We start from the raw sequence: 20,112 nt of genomic DNA, 5'->3' as shown, positions 1-20,112 counted from the left end.
TTTCTTTACTCCTTTTCTTCACTTGCTTTATGATGGGGAGATGACCATTTTTATTAGGGGTCCAGCGATATCTGATGAAATGATGGGCCTTGCCGGATGATTTGTTATGGGCAGCACGACGTGAAATATGTGCATGTCATCATGACTCTGCTTTTCTTTTGTAATCAGTAACCATAAATGAAATACCACGAATCCAAGGAATGTTTTGCCCAAGGCTGAATATTATGTATAAGAAGAGAAGCCTAACTTCATGAAAGTGTGCAGTCTCCTGAATATACTCGAATTGTACTTCGAGGACCCTGTCACCTTGGTTGCAGCCAATAAACTAATCTTTGACTTCACCTAGAAGACTCCGAGTTTCTGTAGGTCTGACTCAGGAGAACCCGAGGTCTCTGGGTGTTGATCCCCTGGCACCGCTGGGTTACCGGTTCTGTGCCGGTTCTTAAAAACCCAGTACCTCAACCATTGACGTTTGAAGGGGATGTGGAGAGCTGGAGCATTCCTTTTGGGAGGGGGGACGAGTGGGATCACTCTGGGAGAATAAATCCCAATTACCATAGAACTCAACATCAGCTGTTCCCCACACCAATCTTGGAGGAGGTGGGTTGGGAAACGTATTATGGGAGGGGAGGCGTCTGGGGGAAAGAAATAGAAGAGAATACCGCCCCAAATTCCAACATCCAACCTACTTCCCAACATCTAATAGATACAGTGCTTTAGAAATGGTGGATTGACAGGTGAGCCCTCATGACAAGGAGTTTTTCCATTGCCATAGAGAGGGCTCGGATAGGTTCATCATACTCAGCCCTACGCAACAGAGATTAGTTAAGATAGGTAAGATTAAGAGAAGAGACTCATACAAGAGATTCCAAAATGCTTAATACTGATCATCCTGATAACTATAGGGAGAGAATAGAACCTAGAATGGACGTGGACATACTATCTAACCCCACGCCACTGGCAATTGATCAAGCTCCCCCTCCATTAATAACAGCAAATGACAAGTCGCACTTCCTGAAAATACTTTCATGGAATGTGGCAGGCTTGGGAAACAAGTGGGACCATCTTGGATGGTTACCATTTATCGATTCCAAAGATATATGTCTCCTTCAAGAAACCTGGGCGAGGGAAGACCTCCACCCGCAAGGTTTTGCATCATTTTACATTCCAGCCAAATGGGGGGTAGAGGCCGCCCCTCTGGTGGCCTTGCAATATGGGTGGCAACTCACCTGGGATGCAAAGCTATGTGACTCCCACTGACCTCAGAAGATATCCTAGCGGTGCAGCTCGATTGGTCGAACTCCCGCAGATTGGTCTTGATAAACGTCTATTCTAGACCAATAAACGTAGCAAGAGAATCGACCACCATCGAGGAACTTTCAGATTTCCTAAATGATTTACCAACAGGGATTCCATTCGTCATAGGAGGGGATTTTAATTCACACTTTGAGCCTCTTACAGGCCTCCTAGACGGTTCCTCATTCGAAGAGGATGTAAGATGGCGAGTCCCTCCAACGGTAGCTCCACCGCCTAGAGCATGGACCGCACTTGCAGTACAGATTACTGCCCTAACCCTTAAACAAGGAATTAGGGCGTGCAATGGTCGAACTAAATCTGACAATCCTAGCAAACATACTTTTAACAAGTTAGGAAGGGAGTCAAGAATAGATTATGTTTTAGTCCAACTGTCCTCTTGGCATCATATAATCGACTTCAGAGTGCTACCAAAAACTGATAGTGATCATAACGCTCTGGAACTTGACTATGTGAATCCAGGACAGGAGGGGAGGGACCATGCACTTGGGCGTTAAACCCAAACCCAAGCTTGCGCCTTGAGAACAATAGGAAAAGAATCAGATGGGAAAAACTGGCTACTAATAGGGAAAAACTATCATTACTCTATACAAGAGCAATTCCAATATTACAAAAAGTTGGTTGTCTTAATTGGGAATCATCCACTTGGGAAACATATACAATAATGTCCTCCCTACACGAGGAATTAACTAGGAACTTGGCTATAGTTCTTTCTTCTAAGTCCATCAACAGAGGAGCTGGCTATCACCGTCCCACATGGTATAATGGAAGTTGTCACAAGTTAAAGGGGGACCTTCTCTCTGCTATCAAAGAGGGTAAAAGTCGGACAGAGATACAGTCCAGAAGAGGGGCATATAAGAAAATGGTCAAGAGTGCCAGGATGGAATGGGACCAGAACAAGTGGGAGAAACCCTTCCCTAGCTTTAAAGGACTCCCGGAAATTCTGGCGCATAGTAAATAGGGGGTGTGAAGATCTAGCTCCTGCAATAGAACCAAACATTGCCCCAAGTGCTTGGCAAGAACATTTCCAATCACTTTATACAGAGGAAAATGGGGCCAGAGGTTATTCACCCCCTCTAGTCCAAATTCCACCAAGAGGGGAACTCTTTACAGAAAAGGAGGTTAGAGCAGTGATCACAGGCCTACCATCGGGCAAAGCCCCTGGTTTGGATGGTCTGCCAGGTGACCTGTTCAAACAGGAGCCGGAAGTATGGACCCCCTATCTACTGGTACTATTTAATGCTGTTTTGAGGGGCATGGATGTGCCTTGTACTTGGTTGGGAGCAGAGGTGGTCCCTATATTTAAAAAGGGCTCCCCTCTACTCCCAGCTAACTATATGCCCATCAGCCTCATAGACGTGTCCCAGAAACTTTTTGGGAGGTTAATATTAGATCGGCTCCAGAGTTGGCTAGAGGAGCATGCTATTCTGAGCCCATATCAGGCAGGTTTTAGAACAGGGATATCAACAACTGACCAAATATTTCGTCTTAACCTCATCTATTGGAAGACCGCATTAGTTGAGAGGAGCAGCTTGTACACTGTGTTTGTGGACTTAAGAGCTGCCTTCGACTTGGTCCCTAGACCAAAATTATGGAGAGTCTTGGCAGAGATGGGTGTTCCGGCAGAAATTCTATCCATCTTAATTAAACTCCACCAGAACAACTTTGCTCGTGTCAGGTGTGAAAAGAATGGGGACCTCACAGACAAATTCCCCGTTGGCAGAGGGGTTAGACAGGGTTGTGTTCTTGCACCGACCCTGTTCTGCCTCTTTGTCAACGGGGTGATTGCTCACCTGACAAGGATTCCAGATATTGATGCCCCCAAGTTGGATGGCAGCAGGGTGCCCGCTATTATGTTTGCGGATGACACCCTACTGCTATCTAAATCCCCCACTGGAATACAAAGGATATTGGATGGATTTCTAGACTTCTGTACAGAAAGGGGACTTGAGATCAACGCCCAAAAAACAAAATACATGGTCCTAAATCCCTCTCAATCAATACGACCAAATCCCCTGCTTGGCTCGGTCCGCCTGGAGAGAGTCAATACCTTTGAGTACTTGGGGGTAACTATTAACGAGAAAATGACCTTGGACACACACATAACCAAATGTAATTTAAAATTGGTGCAGCTAGTGGGAGGGATATCAAGGATGGTTAAGAATTCCACATACCGTCCACTGAGTCTAATCATCCAAATTTACAAAGCACAAGCCCGGGGGGCAGTTACATATGGGGGCGAACTTTGGGGCCACACCACCGCCCACAAACTGTTGCTTACTGAAAACAAATTCATCAGGCAGTTGGCAGCCCTTCCCGCAAGTACGCCCCTGCTGCCCCTGAGATTGGATTTGAACATCAGGCCAATCGAGGACGAATTGGGACTCAAGCCATTAACATTCTGGCGAAGAATATGGAGCAGCATTGATCTTGTCAAATACAGGACAGAGCTCCAGGAGTTTCTAAACACACCAAAAGCTAACTCCATTCCTTGGTTATCCTATATAAAAAGATCGTTTATGTCACTTGGTTTACCAGAATTATGGAATGACCCGATAAATACATGCAATAGGATTACACGGCCAGAACTCTCAAAGGTTTACTATAACTCAAAACTGTCTGCTGTCGTGAACAGCACGCGAGTGGGTTCTTTGACCAATCTATTTATCCAAAACAAAGATTTATACTTCTTTGAGTGCGTTTTGGATGGAATTAACCCACCGCTTGCGAGGAAACTCTTCATGCAGTGGAGATATGGAACCCTCCCACTAAGGTCATTCACGAGCTCATGGTCCTCATCTACGACTACAGAACGATGCCCGGGGTGTGACTACCATCGAGAAAATGACATACATGTGGTACTCTTTTGTCAATCCTATCGAAAAATTAGGAAATATTGGCTGATTCCCCTCCTCAAAAATATGGGATTCAGAAAATTTTTACCGGCTTATAGAATCTTGAAGACCGATTCCTCTCCACAAATTGTTTTTGCAATGGCAAAATTCCTAAAGCAATGTGGCATGCACGTTCTCGCATCATTAGGCTGAATCCAGACTTTTAAACATGTATTATCAAATTTTACTTAACAAATGATAACTTGATTATTCATCTAAGACCAACTTTTAACTCTTACTGTGTACTGTAAATACTTTGTTGTTATAATGAGTGTTTATCTTTTATGATCTAATTGGTCGAAATAAAGATTCAAAAGTAAGTAGAGTGCAGTAGTTTTCTGATTACTGCATTCTTTCCATAAAATACTTCACCTTGTTATGCACCTTGGTAAGTTTCTAATGTGTTAAAATCTGTCAATCAATGGTTATCACAAGTTCATCACAGTTCCCCAGGCCTTCACAAAGTGCTTCCGGAATGTCAGCTGAGGAACTGATGATTTCGAGGAGGCAGCAGGTGGCGCACCCGGGTCTTTATCAAACACCTGGAAGCATCAGATCACAAACACAGACCGAGAGCAGCAAAGAGCGAAAAACGGACTGATTATTGCTGGTAAGGAGACAAAAGAAAATGGTCTCCATTGAATAGAAAATATAAAATACACATTTACACAAAATACGCATTTAAAAAGAAAAAAAAAGTGACCCGCCCGAACAGGGACTTGAACCCTGGACCCTCAGATTAAAAGTCTGATGCTCTACCGACTGAGCTATCCGGGCTTCAAGATAGTTTTTCAAACGACTAACTGATATATGAGAGAAATGATGTCTACTGTAGTACGTGGTCGTTCCCTGGTGCAGTGCTCAGAAGCCCTCCTCGCCTTCCACGCTCCCAGGGCTGCAGCATTCACCTGTCCAGTGGGCACGGAGCCGGACGGGGCTCTCGTCTCTTCCAGTTTCTTTCGTGCCAGGGTTCACCTGGGCTCCACGCACTATGTTACAGCACCGCACTGACACACGGTGACACTGCCCCGACTCTGGCCGGTGACCGTGTGTTGTGTGAGTCACTTCCTGCGAGAACTCTGCTGGCATTGTGTATGCCACTGGGGGGGGGGTGCTTAGTAAGTCATTTGCGGGAGGGGGATGTGGTAGTTATACCCCCCTCTGTAAAGTCGCTCAATCAAACTGTCTTACTGTCTCTACTGCACGCTTCTGAGGAAGCTGCCAAACCTGGAACCTGGACATTGTTGCCAGTTAGAAGCAGGTAAAACGTTGTCCAAGCGCTTTGTACCAAATAGGGCTCGGCGCCTTTCGTGTCACTCCGAGTGACTCCGGAAACCTTCTTTATAGCACAGAGCGCGGGTCCCTGCTCACGGGGCACATTGTCATGGTTTAATAAGGCACGGCTCCAAGTGTACTCTCCCACCGCTGCCAGGAGATGGCGCTGCCCTGATATCCTCGTAATGATCGTTTATACGTGTCTTGTGGTTCTAACTGGAGGCCGGAGTTTATTCCTACATTTCTCTGTAAACCCTCGGCAAGCATCCTGGGTGTCCAGAGGAGGGCTGCAGCTACCAGGAGAACTCGCTCTGGGAGCGCTGTGTCAAAGTGCAAGTTAAGAGTTACAAAGTATCCAAGAATTCCAGCCGCGCCAGTAGTGTAGTGGTATCATGCAAGATTCCCATTCTTGCGACCCGGGTTCGATTCCCGGCTGGCGCACGTACCTTTTGCTTGAAAATACTCGAGGTTTGTTTAGGAAACCAACGATTATTTCAGAGAAGACCAAGGTGGAGAGATATTTGCTATTTTGAGCATTATTCTATTGATGGAGACTGTGGGGGGGAGGGAGTGGGGGGGTGAGGTACGCGGGGCGCTATGGGGAGAAGAATGCAGGACTGACAGTCCATCTCCCGGACTCCCCCCACCTCCTTCCCATCTTCAAGCAAGTAGCCCAGGCATTTGCAATTGACATTGCATTATTATTTATTTTATTTTATTTTTTTGTAGAGTTTGATATAGCGCGAACTAGACCCGAGACATCGGCTATCAGAGCGCTTTACCTGAGCACGAGTTTCGTTACATGAGAACACATTCACTTTTTGTTAGGCACGGGGAGATTAAGTGATTTGCACAGGGAGATTAAATGATTTGACCAGAATCACAGGGTGTTGAGCATTGTAGCCGAGACTCGACCAGTTCCCCACTTCGAGGTCTACCGCTCAGGCAGTAAGGCTACATCCTCTCCCCAACGCCATTTGCAATGCCAACAGCTCAAACTTTCAATAATGCGAGACCTATTGCATTGCTAATTCTTGTTTAAAAAATCCGATCTGAGCTTCTTCTCATACCCTGAATATAAGTGGTTCGACTATACTTACATGTGACAGGCGTTTTGGGAGTGAACCGTACACATGCTGTGTTCACTGGAGATGCTGTACATGTCACACGAGGTGATGGTTCTCTGGTTAGGGCTGAGGTCATTACAGTTTCTCTGCTCATGTTTCTGGGTTGCAATAAATAGAACAGCTAATAATAACTGTGTTGAGCAACTGTTTTCTCAGATTCTAAGATGTGTATTTCCTTTCCTTGAGTCACACCCCTTTAGTATGATCAAAAAAGCCTCATTGCAGGCTGTGCCTTGAGTACCCTACATTTTAGGCACTTCCTTCATAGGTGCAAACTTTCATTTGCACCAGAAACAGGATTACAGCCGGGAGGTCCAACTTTATAAGGCCCTTTGTTCTCGAGCAGGCTTGGGTAGGTATGGTTCAGCCCTAAAGGCTGATGGCAAATGGAGTAGCTGCTGCTGTTCTGGCATGCTCATCTTCAAGGGGCAGAAGCAGTGGTGGTTTCTGGCAAATCACAGCAACTGTTGTCGCAAAAAATATACACATAACTTAATACACATTGTATTGTATTGCAATTGCATTTGTATAGCGCTTACTACCCCTGACTAGGCGTCAAATCAGTTTTTAGGCGAGTATCACGCTGTTCCAAAACTCATAAAGGATTAGTGGTTGTTAGACGTGGCCCTTTTTGGCACATTCAACTCTAAACGTTTTGCCTTAGCTCTGACATGGTGTTGGTGGTTTTAGGCCTCTGGGCACTTTAGCACTGTGGTCAGTGTAAAGTGCGTGCGCTCTTTGTGTGCATCTGGTAAGGTTGGTCTGCCCTCCCATAGGAATGCAAAGGGAATTTATTAAACCCCACAGTCCTTAAAACAAAATGGAACCCCGTAGTGAAAAAAGGTAAACCGTTTTTCATAACAAATAACTGGGGTGTACCGATAGAGAACAGATTCTCCGCCCTTTCTGGTCTCAATGAGTGTGATTGACTGAAAGGGCGGATGAGTATAGGTATGGATAAAACTGCAGGGTCTCAAGTAAGGGGAATAGGTGTTGCTATGAAGTCTATTTCAACTAAATCTAGTAATGAGGGGACACCTAGCTCTAGAGGGGATCATTATAGTACTGTGGGGCATTTGACATCGATTCACCGCAGCATTGAATGCAGAGGCGAAATTAGCCCCCCTCTAATCTGACCAATACCCCCCATGTAATGCCATTTCATGGGAGGGATAGGCAGTTAAAAACAGGTCTTAAATTTCTTTCGTGGAATCTGGCGGGAATTCGTTCTAAACTTGAGTCCCCCGAATGGTGTGAATTTATAGATAGCCATGATGTTATCATGTTTCAGGAGACTTGGGCAGTGACCCCCGTTTATCGGCAGGGCTTTTTAATTTTTTTTGCCCCTGCAAAAAAGAACCCAAAAGGGCGGCCCTCAGGGGGACTAATTATATGGGTACGCCAATCATTAAAATGTTCCATCAAAGTGAGGCCAGTTAGCAACTATGATCTACTCCCAATCGTGATAACATGGGCTGATCGTCAAGACATGGCCCTTTATAACATCTACGCCAGGGGAACTCAAGGGGGTAAAGCTGCCGAGGTGGTAGTAGTATTAGATAACGACCTAGAGAATCTTCCACTGCATACCACCATTATAGTGGGGGGAGACATGAATACCACGTTTGAACCACTAGGCAATGAGGATAACGAACTGTCCCTAGAGGAAGACATTAAATGGGGAGTCCCTCAATTGGATTTACCTGTGATAAAGAAATGGACTGAGGTGGCTATACAAGTCAAGAGTATGTGCTTGGCCAGGGGGTTGAGGGCAGTAAACGGCCGCACCCCCTCAGACCTACAGGGTGCGCACACCTTTGACAACACAAGGTCAAGTAGTCGGATAGACTACATCCTTGTAGATGTCAGAGTCTGGAAATAGGTAATAGACATGAAAGTGATGTCTAGATTAGAGAGCGATCACAATCCATTGTGCTTGCTCTTTAACCAGGACCAAAATAAAAGTCCACCTATTCAGGAAGGGGGTGTTATCCCGCTAGATGTCATCTCAACCAACAACCTCCGACATATTAAATGGGCAACATTGATGGATAAGCCAGGGGATATGCAGGACTTATTGGAGGCTGTTGAAAAAGAGGTCAGCAGTTTGCAGGTTCACTGTAATGAATTAAATTTTAACAAATTAATTGAAGAGTCACATCCTAAGTTTGTTGTTAAGTTACAGGGGTTTTTCTTAAAAAAGGCAGATAAGGGGAAAGGCGCCGGCCCCCAGAGATATCGAGGATGGTATGACCATTCCTGTAGAAAGGCACGGCAGAACCTTAGCCTAGCCCTGAGGACTAAAGAAGGTGTGCTGAAGGCCAGGGATGATTATAGGAAAGCACAAGCTAGGGCAAAAAGGTTGTGGGATGAGAATCAATGGTTAGATCTTAAAAAAGCCTGTGCAGCTAAACAACAGAAAGAGTTTTGGGCCATTTTAAAATGGGGTAGGGGGGGAATGGCAAAGTGTCCGAAAAATTATGTTCCAAAAGAAGCATGGGTGGACTTTTTTAAACCCCAATATGCTGATAACTCGATTTCGACACCCCATCCGCTCCCCAAAATGGTCTTTTACAGTCACAAAATATTCTCTTTGAGAGATGTAAATGTAGCATTGGACGGGGTGACTAGAGGCAGGGCTCCAGGTATTGATGGAATACCGGCAGATGTATTTTTATCTGACCGGCTAACTGGTGGCAAATTTTTTTTATGGCTTGCGAATTCTATCGCACAAGGAGCTATGATACCATCTTCATGGAAGGGTGCGGAGATTATTCCTGTTTTTAAAAAAGGGGATAAGGCTTTACCAAATAACTATAGGCCCATCAGCCTTATCGACACAGCACAAAAACTGATGGGTAGAATGATACAAAATAAAATACAAGCCTGGATAGATGATAAGGATATCCTTTCCCCGTACCAAGCCGGCTTTCGACCATTAACTAGCTCCGTTGATCAGGTATTCCACTTTTTAACTCTCTACTGGAAAAATGTGTCTCTGACAAATGGCCCACTATATGCTGTCTTCGTAGATCTGAAGGCAGCATTTGATTTAGTACCCAGACAAAAACTTTGGATTGTTTTAAGTGATCTTGGCATTAGCCCCAAGTTATTGACTCTGCTCGTGCGTATGCACGAAAATAACTACGCAAGAATTAGGTGGGGGGGACAGGGAGACGTCACAGACTCCTTCCCCGTGGAGCGAGGGGTAAGGCAGGGATGTGTCCTGGCCCCCGCCTTGTTCTCTCTCTATATTAATGGCGTAGTAGATTTTTTAAAGAAATCTCCAACAGATGCTCCATTGCTAGATGGGGAGCGGGTTCCAGTATTAATGTTTGCTGATGACACTCTACTGGTTTCACGGACCCCCAGTGGTCTACAAAAGACAATTTATGCATTTGGAGAATTCTGTCGGATTCGGGGTTTGGAGCTAAATACCTCAAAGACCAAGTTCATGAATTTGAATCCCGCTAAGCAATTCAAGGGAAAAATATATTTTAATGGGTGTTTTTTGGAAGAAGTGAACGCTTTTACCTACCTTGGCATTTCTTTGCAGGGCAATATGAATTGGAAATCTCATTTGGATTTTGTGATCTTAAAGTTCCACCAGCTGGCTGGGGCCATAGCGCAAAAATATAAATCTTCATTAACAAAACCTATTCAGCCCATAATGGAGATTTATAGTATGAAAGTGCTGGGCGCCTGTCTTTATGGATCAGAGCTATGGGGCTTCACCAATCTGAGCGCTTTGACTATTGCAGAGAACAAATTTCTTCGCCGGTTGGTTGGTGTCCCACAGAGTACCCCATCGATTCCGCTCCTATACGACCTTGGGAGGAAAAAGATTGAAGATATGGCTCGATTGCGCCCACTTCTATATTGGAGGCGCATAAAGACTACGCCAGAATTGAGCCATTATGCGTCAGCTCTTATGGACATTGTTAAATCTGATCGGTTCCATAAAATAGCTTGGCTCAAAGAAATTAGGAACTTGCTTCAAAAGTTGCACCTAGATCACTTATGGACTGCCATTGACCCCTCCGCTTTTCCATCTAAAGCGATACTGAAAAAAATGTATTGGGACAAGGTATGTCATTCCGCTTTAATTTCCGATCATCCGTCTATGATGGTATCCCAGTACTTGGAGATAAAAACAATCCCAAAATATGAATTGTACTGGGATTTGATTACAAAACCCATGGACAGAAAGCTGTACTTCCAGTTTAGAGTTGGTTCCCTGCCTTTAAATGCTTTCACTTTTAAATGGTCACCGGGCAATGTAAATACATGTTGTTACTGTAAGGTACATGTTGAAGACATCCCACATTTTTTGTTTGTTTGCCCATTATATGCTGCCCCAAGAAGTAGATGGCTAAAACCGGTTTGCAGGAATCTGGGTATAAGAAAGCACCTAGAAGCATTGAGAATATTAAGATGAAATTGTGCTCCTAATCTTGCAATCGCTTTAGCCAAATACTTGGGATGGGCCTGGATAATTCGCATGCGCACTTTAAACTCCAACTGATTAATTAAGATGGATTATATTTATTCTAGGACTAGCCCCATTTCCTCATGAACTAAGTATTGTGACTCTGACTTTCTTTTTTAAATGAATGTATTTTTAAAATGTAAATATTCGCCAGCATTTTTTCGTACTTGATTGTATTTAATGTGTATTTTAGGTTGATCTTAAAGTTTAGCATAGTATTTATAATTGTTTAGGATAGGGGAAAATGCTTTTATGACAATGCTGTCGAATAAAGTATTGAAAACTTGAAACTTGCATTGGGGATTCCCTGACTAAGTGTGTCTGTGGTAAATCCTGGAATGGGAGGAGCAGCGTGGTCAAGTTTAGTATGTGTGAAATTGTGAGAATAAATGCTGCGCAATGGTGTGCGCAGTTTATTTAAACTATTTTAGAAATTGCCACTTTTAGAAGTTGGCATTTCTGTGTGCTGTGTGTCTGCCTGCCTGATGTGAATTGCATGTCTGGCTTGTGAGTGACAGGGGCTGGAAGGTATGTGTGGCTCCAGGAGGGGCAGGGTGAGTCAGCGCTAGGCTGCATGGGACATCTGGGCTGGGAGTAGTGGGAGGAGTAATCCTGTGCCCAGTCTGCACAATGCTGGCTCCCCCCCCGTGGTGCGTTTGATCACCTAGCCCTCACCTGACAAAGGGGAAGAAGAGCTTGCAAAACAAAGTGCTCCAAATCTCCCCTGAACCAGTTGCATCTGGTTCCCCCATGCTCTGCGCTACAGGCAAAGAGAATCTGAGTATAAGTATAGGGGCTGTGACCCCATGAAGTTGTTCTGCTTCTGTTCTGCGCTGGGGGCTTGCTGCTGCTGGGGCCCAGGAGGAACCGTCACAGGGGCTTACCTCCCTGCTGGAGGGCCCTGTGTGCTGCCCTCCCTGGGCCCAGCTATGCCCCATGGACCTGAAGGAATTGCTGGGACCTTTTGCACCATGTGAGCGATTTGTTTTTTATATGCCTGGACCTTTTTGCTGCATTTTTGCACCCTGTGAGCGCTTTGTTTTAAATTCCCCTTGAAAGGGAGCACGAGGGCTCCGCAGCGCTGAGCTGCCCATGGAGGAAGGAATCCCCAGTGTAGGGATTCCCTCGCATTGCCGGTGTGAGTAGTGGGTGCCAACCCCACATGGCCGCTTTTTGTTTGTTGTTAATGCGGGTGCCCACCCCGCGTTTGTTGCCTTAGGCGGAGCCCACCCCACATTCTACTATCGGGAAATTACTGCTGCGGCCCGGTGCGACCAGGAAGACAGGCGCGTCCGCCTGACTGTGGGCTGGGCCTTGTGAGCTTCACTTCCACCTTCCCCTCTGTCCGGGAGAAGGCGACCGAAAAGACTGTCAATTCCTGGCGGGGCTCTCGTGAGCAGAGGGAAGGCCTGTGTATTTCCAGAGAAGTCCCGGGTCCCAGGAGGGGGCCCAGGTGAAGTGAGAAGATGCCCGGTCCAACGTCGGCAGGGCTATTATTCCTGGAGAGAGCCACACATGCTGCGAAGAGGAGCACGAGAGGAGAAAGCCACCAAGGAGTGGGGGCTCTTCTAAAGCGCACCGCAGGCAGCCTCCTTTAAAGGAGAAGGCACCAGAGGAGGAGTTGCCCCTGCAGACCGGGTGAGTGGGGGATTCTCTATTGTGCCAGTGTTTGTGCTGATCGAGGCACAGTGCCAGTCCTAGTTCCCGAGCTGCCCTGCCTGATAGAGGGCTGCTCCAATGATGGGCACTTTATTTCCAGGCACAGTGACAGTGTCGATTTGCTGAGCGGACCCACCGTCGCGGGCCGGTCCTACGAGGGGGCATATTTGTTTTAAGAGGGCCCATATGGGCCCGTGCCCCTACAAGTTTTGCCAGTTTCTGCAGCTGCCCCGCTTGCTAGAGGGCAGCTGCAATTTGGTTTTGAGAGGCCCAGTGGGGCTGAAAAGGCACAGATGTGCCAGGCCCCTTCACTTGTTTTAATCACAGCTGCGCCTGAACAGCGCGGGCAGCTGCAACATTTTGTGCATATTAGTCCGAGGGCCATTTGTGTGGAGTCCAGTTGAGGACTCAGGGCACAGACATGCCAGTGCCTTTCCCAGCTGCACAGCAATTAGCGTCAGCTGCAACGTTTAGGTCTGCGCATTTGCGCACTTGCGAATTCTGCTGCATTGGCAGCCGCCCTGACTTTGTTGGACATAGGGCATTTGAGCCCCTCTGAGAAGGCCAGTTGGCCTGGGGGACTGTTAGGTTTGTAGGGCGCCAGGCCCTAATGCGATTTATGTGGTGCTAGGAAATGTGATTCATATACTATGATTTACGCACCCTGTTTTATGCCTCTAACTGTGGTTTATGTGTATGAGGTTATTTGTATACTGAGGTTTATGCTAGTGAGATTATCCTCTACTGTGCGTTATGCCCCTGATGTGAGTTATGCTTAGGAGGTATTGGTCTAATATGTTTAGGCTTATGAGGTTGGCACAGAATGTATTTCATGCCTAAATGTGATACTGTGCATAATATGGTTTATGTTACAGGATGATGCTGAGTACAGTGTTTGCCAGTAATTACTGGTTGTGTTCTACATTTATGATATGTTCTACATTTACTATGTTCACTTTGTGATGTTTCTAACAGTGGTCCAATTGTCCCTGTCATGTGTATATAATCCCCTGTAAACATTGCCTAGTGCCAGGTGGCACAGTGTATATTGTGTGATTACTATTCTAATGTGTTTCATGATAATACAAAGGCTATTTTTTATATAACCTTGTGTGGAGTTCCTTTTGTGGTGTGCCTAGTATGTTGTTGCTGTGTGTGTGTTGCGCAAACGCTTTACACATTGCCCCCGGGATAGGCCTGACTGCTCGTGCCAAGCTACCAAGGGGTTGAGCAGGGGTTATCTTTGGCATGTAACTCCCTTGTCCTGACTAGAGTGGTGGTCTCTGCCTGGCTTTGGCACAAGCCATATCCAACCAGAGATCCCATTTCTAACCGTGGTGAATTAGTATAATGAAATATTAAATAACTTTGACTGGAAGATATACTAGTCAGTTATTCTGATTGAGAAGGATAGTGGAGGGATAGTAGAGGGAAAAAGGTTGGTATTTATAAAGCGGTTCCTACCCCTGATGAGGAGTTTAAGAGCTATTTTCGGAAGTCTCACGCTACTCCAGAACCAATAAACGATTATTTCAGAAAAGTGCTTGGGGATCATAGTAGTAGTTTGGGGTTTCAATTGAATGAGACAGTAGACGTAGAGGATATATTGATGGAGGTACAGGGTGAGATATAGGGTAGTGGATTGGAAAGAGTAGTAGAATGAGGTTTGAGATGAGTCAGAGAGTTGAGGTAGAGGATATATTGAGAGTGGGATAGATTGAGAAATAGGGTAGTACTCTGAATATGCTGAATTAGAAGAAAAGTAATAAATATATAGATACATAAGTAAATGGAAGGTATGTATATGCACAAGGAAGACAGTATATGTAGCGTAAAGATGCATTCTATAAACTCCAGCTTTCAAATGTTGTTGTACTTTAAATTCTTTTTTTGTTTTTTTTTAAATTCAATTGTGAAGCAATTGTAGATAAAGAGTTATGATAAAAGATGCAATTATGTATGCAGTCACTTATATATATGTTAAAACATAGAATAATGCAACTGTCGGTAATATGTAGATTTATTAAGCATAACTAACGAATATCTACATTTTTGACCAGGTTGTGTGAACAGTGCTGCAGATACAGGGTGTCCTCACCCTGCGAGTGCTTTGTTTGAGCGCAACTCAAGAGATACAAACTATTCTAACACCCCCACTTGCACCAGTAGTTTAGTGGTATCATGCAAAATTCCCATGTTTGTGACCCGGTGTTCAATTCCCGGCTGGAGCACTTCCTTTTACCTTTAAAATACTCAATTGTTGTTTAGGAATCCATGGGTTTGAGGGGTCTGGGCATAGGACGATTATTTCAGCGAAGACCAAGGGTGAGAGATATTTGCAAATTTGAGCATTCCTTATACTTTTGATGGAGAATGGGGGGGTGCTACGCGGAGAAGAGAGCAGGACTGATTGCCAATCTCTCGGACTCCCCCCACCTCCTTCCCATCTTCGTGCAAGTAGCCCAGGCTGCTAGTGGGCGACAGGGATAGGTAGGAACTTATAGATGAACGGAACAAGCTAGGAGAATATAAAAAGGGGTAGTAATGAGGGAGCCGCTATTACAGTTTGTGGACTCCATTTTGTCCTGCGGGTAGACAAGTTTAATTGACATGAGGAAAAGTTACAGTTTTGTTAGGGTAAGGTAGATTTTAATTTCAAAAGTGATCCACGGATGTGGCTTGGGAAACCCTGCGCATGTTGTGCACAGTCAGGAGGTCTGACCTTAATAAGGACCTTTGTTCTCGAGCAGGCTTGGGTAGGTATGGTTCAGCCCAAAAGGCTGATAGAAAATTGGAGTAGCTGTGCTGTTCTAGCATGCTCATCTTCAAGGGGCAGGAGCAGTTGTGGTTGGTGGCATATCACATTGACGGTTGTCACAAAAAATATACACATAACTAATAAGCATTGTGCTGTATTGCAATTGCATTTATTTTGCATTCACTACAATGAGGCGATGAAGCATTTTCTCTGCGATTATCACACTACTCCAGAACTCATAAAGGATTGGTGGTAAAGTAGTATACTGAAATATGAAAATAATTTGAGTGGTGGATATGTTAGTCAGTCATTTGGATTGAGAAGGATAGTGGAGGGATAATAGAGGAGAAAAGATTTGCATTTATATAGCATTTGCTACCCTTGATGAGGAGTTGAAGCAGTTTTTCAGCAAGTAGTACTCTACTCCAGAATTCATACAGGATTATGTCTGAAAGTGTTAATAAGAGAGTAGACTTAGAGAATATATTAATAGAGGTATAGGGAGAAAAATAGGGTAGTGCATTGGAAAAAGAAATAGAATGAGGTTTGAAATGAGTCCGAGAGTTACGGTAGAGGATTTATTGAGAGCGGTTTAGAGTGAGAAACAGGAAAGTGTATTGGAGAGCAGTATAGAGTGAGAAACAGGATAGTGTAATGGATCATTTAAATTATAAGAAAAGTAATAATTATAGAAATACATAGGTAAATGGAATGTATATACATGCATAAGGAAGGTAGTATATGTACATTAAAGCTGCATTTAATAAACTCCAGCTTTCAAGTGTTGTTGTACTTTCATTTATTTGGGTTTTTTTGTAATTAAATTGTGAAGCAATTGTAGATAAATAGTTTTGATAAAAGATTTAATTATTATGCAGTCACTTATGTACATCTCCACCTTTGACCAGATCTTCAGATTACAACTAATCCACTGGAAAACCGTGGTCCTAGAGGGTAGCAGCCTCCACCTCACAGTTGGGGATCTTAAATCCACTTTTGATTTGGTCCAGCGAGATCAACTGTGGGGTATTCTTCTTGATTTGGGAGTTCTAGCGTATCTTTGCCACCAGTTGAAACGTCTTTATCAGGACAGTTACGCGCAAATTAGATATGGCAAGAATGGTGAACTCTCTGCCCCTTTCCCTGTTGAGAAAGGGGTGCACAGGGATGCGTTCTGGCCCTGACACACTTCTCCCTTTTTGTAAACAGCCTAATTGAAATCCTATTGGATGGGGAAGATATTGACGCACCCAGGCTGGCGAACCGCAAAATTCCAGCTCTTAGGTTTGCGGACGATACACCCTTACTTTCCAAATTTCCCATGGGCATACAGTGGGTGCTTAATGTATTCAGCACTTTCTGCAAAAATCAGGGATTGGAGATTAATCTTCAAAAAACCAAGTATATGGTTTTTAATGCTAAGACCACAAATTGCCCACCCCCCGATTAGATGGAAGGGCCCTAGGGAGGATGTCAGTTTTTGACTATTTAGGGATCACATTAACCGATAAAATGGAATGGGGGACACAAATAAAGAAAGCCAGCTTGAAACTGACCCAGTCCACAAGAGGCATCACAAAAGTCTACATGAGCTGTAAGCACAAAGTGATAGGTCCTGTGGCAGAAATCTATAAGACACAGGCCAGGGGAGCGTCACTGTATGGAGCTGAATTATGGGGCCATTTCCCAACCACTCCCTTCTTAATGCCAGAGAACCTATTTCTTGGGCAATTTCTGGGCCTTCCTACAAGCTCTCCATTAACACCGCTCTGGATGGACCAAGGTATTTACCTATAACAGATGTAGTCTCTTCCAAACCCCTGGCATCGCCATTGGGGCACACCTGAACTAGCAGGATACAAAGAGAAGTTGAAGGATGTTATGAGCCTTCAAGGTGCAGGGAAACTTCCTTGGCTAGCTTATATCAGGAACATTTGTCAGGCCATAGGGAGGACAAACATGTGGACATCCCCAGAAGAGATCTGCTCTACGATCTCTAGAACGGCATTACTTGACTCCCACAGAGAACTTAAATTGGCCCTACTATGGCGGGGGACGAAACCCGGTTGTTTAATCACTAGGTTTTTGGAAATCAAGCAGCAATACAGGCTGGAAGCAGCTGTAGATTATATCCAACCGCTTCTAGCAAAGAATCTTTTCCTCCAATTCAGACACGGGTACTGCCGCTCCACGCATTCATTAACAAATGGCAAGGCGCCCTCACACCAGATTGTCCAGGGTGTGATCGAGGTGAGGAAACTGAAGTGCATGTTGTAGTAAACAGGATAGCAGTCGAAAGGTTTGATTGTAGTTTATTAGCAGTTTAGCAGTTTAACAGGTGCTGCCCAGCAGCGAGGCAAACAGCAGATCAGCAAACAACCAACTGTCAAAACTCCTCCACCTTAACACTCTAAGTAGAATGCGACACAGTTCTACAGAACACTCCTAACAGAGCGTTATACAAACATGAGGATAGAATATTATAATTATGAGGACAGAATACTACATCATCCTCCTTTCTTCAAAATGAAAAAAAAAGTAGTATTATTAAAATTGAATTTTGCCTTGTTATATGTGCCTACGTGTTCCCCATCCTATGTTATATGTGCATGATCGATATGCATATATCCCCCTATGATCGATTTAAGACGCAATTATAGTTGTGTCCAACTCTAGTATGCCAGTATCCAGTTCTCGTGAAAGCAACGAGTATTAGGCCTATGTTGCCAACGTTTTACATTATGCACGTTAATTCACCGCATTGTTCCCGTTTCTAGGCCTCAAAAGGGCCCGGACACCAGATTCAAGCTCCAGTCTCCTGAACCCACTCCGAGGAGCGATGCAGCCCCCACCTGCATCCCTGACCCTTCACTTACTTCCTGCCAAGCAGCGCGGTGCCCGGCCTGGCTCTGCCTGCCTGTCTGCCAAGAATATGTTATGCTTCTAGTTATCAGTTCAGCTTTTCGGCTTCGCATTCCTAAGCTACTGAACCGCATAAACATCTCCAGCTCTAGTCTAGTCTTTCTGTCTCCATGCAAGAGAATTACTGTATTAATATTCATGAAGATTCATAGCACACGCAATACATGTAGAATATATGCATGCACCAGCCTTAGTGTCAAGTAGCCTTTGCCCTGATAACTTTTAGATTCTATCAACATGTACTCCAAACACCAGATACCAGATATGCTATAGGTACATGTCGTCCTGACACCGCAGACTTTAGTCTCCTCTTCTAGTGCAGAAGTCATAGCCCCCAGTTCTCTCCGGTAACACGTCATTGCCCGTTTGCGCGCACCACTAGGTTAAAGGTCCCAGCTACTCAGGTAGCCCCCTCCATGTTTCTGCCCACTTTATGACACTTCTGTGACCTTCACATCACATGTCTACGTGCACGCCCTGTGCACGCTTTCTTTTCACGCCCATGTCTTCTTATCTTACGCTTGTCACTAGTTACGCCTACTGTATGTAATGTAATAGAAATGTCTTACTATATATATGTTGAATTGTGATGAAACGGGTGCAGCTGCCTTCCTTCCTATTTTATTTCAGGCTGTCCCGTTCCAGTCCCTTCCCTTTTGCCTGAATAAAGCCTGTTCAACTCGGATACATCGGATCCTGCCTCTTATTTATTGAGCTATCTGTTATTGTTAATATATTCAAAAATAGTACCGGTAATTAATTATTTATTTACCACATAAATGGCGCCCGAATAGGGACGAGCCCCTTCCTCACGCGCTGGCGATGTACGCAGGTCCCCTGACCCTCTGCAGCCGTGACGGAACTCTACTGCGCACCGGCAGATATTTCTGCTTCAAGTCTCCCTCAGGCCCACGGAGGAGACGGAGACTGCGGTCCGGCATCCAGACGAAGCGGTGTGGAATGCGGTTCGTCCCGACCAGAGCCCAAGCCGAGAGTCAAGGTCCGAAGTATCCGGAGGCCCACCTGTTTCTGAAGTCCGAAGTTCGTAGTCCGACGTCGTAGCAGTCCAGTCCAGTCCGAGGCCTTCCAGTTTCTGCTTCCCGGTGAGTACCGTCGCGGGGGAAGTATCTAGACAGGATCATTAGTTTGTTCCTGGTCCGTTGGGTTTGGGTACACAGATCCAGTCCGAAGTATTCACCTAGGTGGGTACGGTATGACGTGTCTCTTTATGGGACCGGTATGTTCTGTACTGTTTTAGCAGTGCATCCAGTAATTCTAGTAAGTTTCGTTCTCGAGAAATTCATGTGTTCTGTTTTCAGTGTACCAGGTAGTATTTCTGTTCGAACTGTTTTTAATGTATTTCTATGTCGTGGTATGAGTGATTTGTTTGCCATATTATTACTGTGATTATTGTGTATTGTGTTCCAAGTGTATTACCGAAATGCCTCTGCTCTCGAAATTACGTCAGATAAAAACCAGAAAAGGGTTACTCGAAGAATCAGTTCCTGTCCCTCTTAGGGACAGTCCTGGACATTTCATGTATCACAAGCATGGCTTAGATGCCATATTATATCTAGACTTATGGGTCGATTATACGAAAGATCTTGAAGAGAAATATAGATGGCCTGTATCAGGTACATGGGATGCCGAGTGCATCATGCGAGTAGAAGAAGC

The 20,112-nt window shown here is 44.9% G+C and overlaps 2 non-coding genes across 2 annotated transcripts; one reads left to right on the top strand and one right to left on the bottom strand.

Moving 5' to 3' along the window:
• Positions 1–4,912: 4,912 nt before the first annotated feature.
• On the bottom strand, positions 4,913–4,985 carry TRNAK-UUU (transfer RNA lysine (anticodon UUU)). Its single transcript has one exon. It is a non-coding gene; the product is annotated as a tRNA-Lys (tRNA).
• Positions 4,986–5,853: 868 nt separating this feature from the next.
• On the top strand, positions 5,854–5,924 carry TRNAG-CCC (transfer RNA glycine (anticodon CCC)). Its single transcript has one exon. It is a non-coding gene; the product is annotated as a tRNA-Gly (tRNA).
• Positions 5,925–20,112: the final 14,188 nt, after the last annotated feature.

Source organism: Lissotriton helveticus, chromosome 1_2 (genome assembly GCF_964261635.1).
Source record: "Lissotriton helveticus chromosome 1_2, aLisHel1.1, whole genome shotgun sequence".
Lineage (NCBI taxonomy): Eukaryota > Metazoa > Chordata > Amphibia > Caudata > Salamandridae > Lissotriton > Lissotriton helveticus.
The sequence above is the reverse complement of the archived record's forward strand: the minus strand, read 5'-3'. Positions and strand labels throughout refer to the sequence as shown.